We start from the raw sequence: 6,000 nt of genomic DNA, 5'->3' as shown, positions 1-6,000 counted from the left end.
GTTTGCATGGTGGAATTTTAAAAAATCAGCCAAAATTAGGATTATTTCCACAGAATACAGAAGATTGAAGAAATTTTGCAGAAATATGGCAAGAGTGGAAACTTTTCCAAAATCATAAATTCATACTTTTTTTCATAAAATTCTAATCAAAGTCATATCTTTGCAAAACAACCCCAAAATGCAAAAAAACCCTTCTGCTATTTTTGTGCATCTATTGTGATTAATAAAGAATGATTTTCCAAAATGCAAAAATCGACGCGTAAATCAATCAATCAAAATAATGTGGCCACATCCGACCCTCTTATTTAGCAAGTACAAAATTTACCGCTGTCAAGTTTAATCTCGTCCACTTTTTGTGGGGTGAACAATTATAGAATAATCAAGAAAAATTTTGGGATTTAAATTTCTGGAAAATTTTGACACAATTTTCCACCGAATTGCTTGTATGTCGTAAAAAACGTATTATTTTATGACCTTGAAATATCGCTGAGAAGTAAATAGTTTTAGAAATGGCAAAATTGTGGCCAAATGTATTCTTCACTGTAAATAAACCCTTACAAACGAATATAAAAAAGTAGCGTCAGAGCGATCGAAATTTCCTTTAAAATGTCACCGTATCCGACAATTGTGTATTTGTGACCCTTGAACTCGTCCTCAAAGTCATGAGGTCAAAAATATTAATGTCCTCACAATCGTTGTCAAATTTCCTTTAAAGTGACACCGCATATGATAATTATATATTTTTTTGACCCTTAACCTCGTCCGCAAGGTCATGAGGTCAAAAATATTAACGTCCCTAAAATCGCGGTCAAATTTCCTTTAAAATGACACCCCATATGACAATTAAGTATCTTTTTGACCCGTGACCTCGTCCACAAGGTCATGAGATCAAAAATATTAACGTCCTTGAAATCGCGGTAAAATTTCCTTTAAGATGACACCCCATATGAAAATTAAGGTTAAATTTAATTTTGGACCACACCCCCTGGCGCAGTTGGGTGTGGTCAGATTGACCCAATTTCCGAACTCGACCGAGAACTAAAAATTAGGAGCACAATGGCGAAAACGGAGTTTGATTATGTTGACTCGTTCTGGAGGTATCCTGCTTACGGACAGACGGACGGACGGACAGACGGACGGACGGACAAAACGATCACAATAAGTAGCTGACGCTACTTAATGAGTAAAATTGCCACCAAAGCAACTATTGAGTAAAATTTACCCCGACAAAGGTAAAATTTACTCAAGGTTGAGCAAAAATCTTTCAACTTTGAGTAAATTTTACCTTTGTCAGGGTAAATTTTACTCAATAGCTGCTTTGGTGGCAATTTTACTCAAAATTGAGTAAATTTTAATCAAATTTATTTAGAGTGTTGTCTTATCCATAATCCATAATTAATCTAACTCTTGCTAGTTAACGTATGCAAATTTTAATTGGTTGATTAAGAAACATTTCTCAAAGTTATACATTTCCTCTGCGAAATTATTACCATAGGCTGATTTTTTATGGCAAAATTGTGGCCAAATTTAACCTTGCCTTATCCATAGTTAATCAGGGTATTCCTACCCAGGGTTGTATTGGGTTGGGTTTTTTAGCTTTTTGGGTTGTTAATGAATAAAACCCAGTGAGTTTTACCATGTTAAATGGGTTTTATTTGGATTTTAATGGGTTTTAACTGAACTTTGCCTTAAAATTGCATCATTGAAAACACCTCTCATACGTTAGACGAAGTTTTTTCACAGGAGATAAGCAGTTTATTTCATTAATATCGTAATTTTTTAAAACCCCGAAAAAATCAACAGTGGATAACATCCCTTACCATTCAATGTTACAAAAAATTAATTTCATAACCGAAACAATTTCTAATATGGACAAGGGGAATTTGTATATGATTAGAAATAGTTTCAGGATTTTGTTGTTGAGTTTATTACCTAAAATCTATAACCCCTGGGTTGTTATTTTTTTATTAAAACCCTGGGTTTTTCCGAACAAATTAATTTAACTCGTGTTAATCAACGAGTATATAAATTTAAAATACGTTATAAAGTTTAGGCGATAAAATTCAATGTGCGGTTTTAAAACCGCACATCGGTTGACGGGGATGAATCTTGCCATTTTTTCGATAAAAAATTTTCTTGTAAAACTAAAACTTGGTATTTAACTGTAACAATTTAAATTTTTCATGTGTGTGAAAAATAAAGAAATAAATTAAGAAAAATAAAATCGAATCTTAAATTTTGTAATATTGTAAATACTCTTAACAATACACATGCACAAAGTTATCTGCAAACTGCAAATGGTTCGCACCTTTTTTATCATGTGAATATAAATTTTCTTCAAAAACTAAAACTTGGTATGAAACTGTAACAATTTGAATTTTGCTGTGTAGTTTAAAAATCAATCAAAATCGGAATTTTTTAAAACGCTGCCACTTTTCGAATTTTAACCCGATTTCAAAAATTGAGCATAATTTATGCTCAGAATTACTTCCCTAAAATTATAAAATTTCATTTCATAATTTAGAAAAATTACGTCCCGAAAACAGAAGATTAAATAGATTTTGCTAACACATAAAAAGTATGGAAACTTTTTCAAATTATGAATTTGTCACAAATTCGCAAAACAAAACCTATATGCTACTTTTTCTTCGCAGATCTTAGGCATAGTTAATGGTTAAGACTTATTTTATAAAGTACAAAAATCGAGGCGTAAATCGAGCAAAATAATCTATAGCTACTTCCGCCCGACCTTATTCAGAAAGTTGCAAATTTGTCAACGCTAAGATATTAAATCTCGTCCAATAAAACATCTTATTTACAAAACAACATGATTAATTGAGAAATACAGAAAATAGTGTAATCATATATTATCATATTTAAATAAAAAAGATTGCTTTAAAGTAAAATAATTCGATTTAATTAATAAAATTTCTACTTTTTTAACAAATTGTCACTTTGGGCAAAAAAAAGTAGTTCATCATTATTCTTACATCGGTTTAAAACTGGAATTTGATAAAAAATGTAAATCAACATTTTTCTTTCGTTTGGAGATTTTAGGTAACAATTATTAAAATTTGTTCCCTGCAAAATACCACGAAATACACAAATAAAAATAACAGAATCATAAAAAAAATTCGTTAAAATTTCCTCATCTAAAAACTACAAATGTCATATTTATAAATAAACCTTAATTACGTAAAATTAACCGAATATTCAGAGTCGACCTTAATAATTTAAGCTGCATAATTTACACAAATTTGTACGTGCTCAAGTTACACGAAATTAGAAAACTTTAACTCCATTTTACGAAATTTTGAAATTCAGAAATTTTTCCAAAATAACTAAAGGTAATATAGTCCATCCACCAAACGCGTTGTCAAGAGTGAGTATACAATCAGGAAGAATCTGAATGAATCTCATCAAAACTTTGAAATATTTGAGAATTTTTTCATTTTGTAAAATTTCGAAAAATAAATTTCATCTTACATCTTTACGAATTTACCAATGTCCTACCTATGAGTTACAAATTATGCAGTAATCATAAAATATTACAAAATCAGGTTTGAAGTCATACAACAATTTTTGACTGTCAAAGAAAACCTTGATCAAATTTTGATTTGTTTTTCATCCGGAAGAAATACACCTTTAATGAAAATGAGACTAATTAAAATGAAAATTTATCTTAATAGTTGTATAAATGAGGCATGTCTCGGACAAACACCATTCCCTTAAATTCGAAATTGACAAATTTATAGTTTCACAAAATTAGAAAACTTTAACTCCATTTCATGAATTTTTTAAGTTTTTAGAAGAGCTTGAAAAATATACCATCGGCAATAATCTTAATCTCATCTAAATTTTTAGTTTTGTAAATTTTCTAAAATAAGTTATACCCTGAAAAATGTTTATTGTAGAAAGTAGAAAATTCTCGGAATTCGGAATTCCTCGTGAGAACCTAAGAATTATTTACAATACGAACAAAAATAATGAAATATAATAAATCAGACTTGAAGCCACACAATAATTTTTAACCAAACAAAAGCTTGACAAAATTTTGGTTATTTTTTCATCTGGAAAAAATACACCTTTAATTAAAATTAGAATTTATTTAAATCGTTGTCCAGATGACACATATCGCGAACAAGAAGCATTCCATTAAATTCGTGTCTGGCCTATTTAATTGTGGATAAACAACCGAGAAAATTGACAATTTGAAGAGAAAAAAATCAATCAGAAAGAGGCACTAAAAAAGTCTTGATTCAGGTTTTAATGTCCTGAAATATTTTAATTTATTGTGATCAAATCACCAATACCTAATGCAAATCTGGTTTTTATATTTATCACAAATATTATTCAAGAACAAAAAATTGGTGTTAAACAGTCACAATTTGAATTTTTTTATGAGTGAAAAATTATTTTAATAATAAAAGAATAGTTTGTAAATTTAAATTTTTGGAAAATTTTGGAAAATTTTGGCACTGTATTTGAAGGGAAATAATTTAAACATTATTTAAAAATTTGAGTATTTGTTTGGATTTGTTTCCTTGTTGGTGCCGGCTTATCATATTGTTTTAACATTTCAGAAAAATTTGTGAATTTTAATTTCTTGAAAATTTTAAACCTATATTCATATGCAAGGTTTGTATGCCACAAAAAATGCGTATTACCTTATGAGCAATATAACATATGGGACCTATAACCAACTATAAAATGCATCTTGTTTATATTTTTCATACAAATAGAGACTTAGAGATTTTTTGTATTTTTACTTGTACTGTACTGTGGCTACAATACAATACAAAAATTAGTACAAAATTCAAAAGACCTAGAGAATTTCCATTATTTTGTACTCTGAAAAATTGTATTGTAGAACTCCGCGAAATAGATGCGTCAAAAATTGAGACAAATCAACTCATGATATACGAAATGAACCTCCTTCCACAAATTGGGTCTAAAATGTTCAAAACTTAAAATTCGATATTTTTGACCTTTGACCTCGTTTACAACAATCACCAGGCTGATGTAATCCGAAACGATAGTGATTTTTGAACTCCTCGCCTCAAACTAAACACGTCTGCAACGGTCCAAATAAAAAATAAACATTTTTGACCTTTGACCTGGTCTACGTGGTCTCAGGGTCTTCGCACGTTAAAACTGTGTCAATTTCTGAAATTCGCGCCCAAACCCAAGTCTAAAACAGTCGACACTTCAATTTTGACCTTTGACCTCGTCCTCTGGATTATGGGTTGGTCGGAGGTCAAAAGTATTGACGACGATGAATTCTTCGTGAAATTTCCTTTAAAATGACACCGCATATGAAAATTAAGATTGAATTTTGCGTTTACTTCACGCCAGGGTGACCTTGACCTTGACCTTGACCACAGGGCGCCCATCTTCGAACTCGACCTAGGGTAAAAAATTAGAAGCAAAATGGCGCAAACGGCGTCTGATTATATTGAGGCGTTCTGGAGATATCCTACTTGCCAACCCTTGATTTTTCCACAGTAGTACAAACTGAGCCGTTGAAGGATCCCTTTGAAGAAAAATATTGGCGACAAAGTTCAATTTTTTAGTAAATTTTCTCTCTCTTTCCCTCCACGAGGCGAAAACAAGGCACTCGTGGGTACTTTGACCCCCAATATTTTTCTTCAAAGGGGACATTCAACGGAATGATAAGCACGATCTGATTCCTAATTTTCGGCTTGATTTTTTGATATAACTCACCAAATAATCCCGGTGCAGCTTGAAAAATGGTTCTATTGTGAGTGGAATTTTTTCATGAGGGTAAAAAATTAACAAATAATGCTTTACACTTTCTCAACTAATACAAAAAAACTGAATCTGAAATTTGGTCATATTTTATCTCTTTAAAAAGTACACACGCATAAACTGTCAAATTATACCAAACTGCAACTGGTTTGTACCTTGTTACATTGTATGTACAATTTTTCTTGTAAAACTAATAATAGGTGTTAAACTGTAGCTTTCACAATTTGATTT

The sequence above is a fragment of the Folsomia candida genome, unplaced genomic scaffold, assembly GCF_002217175.1.
Source record: "Folsomia candida strain VU population unplaced genomic scaffold, ASM221717v1 Fcan01_Sc004, whole genome shotgun sequence".
Taxonomy (NCBI): Eukaryota; Metazoa; Arthropoda; class Collembola; order Entomobryomorpha; family Isotomidae; genus Folsomia; species Folsomia candida.
The sequence above is the reverse complement of the archived record's forward strand: the minus strand, read 5'-3'. Positions refer to the sequence as shown.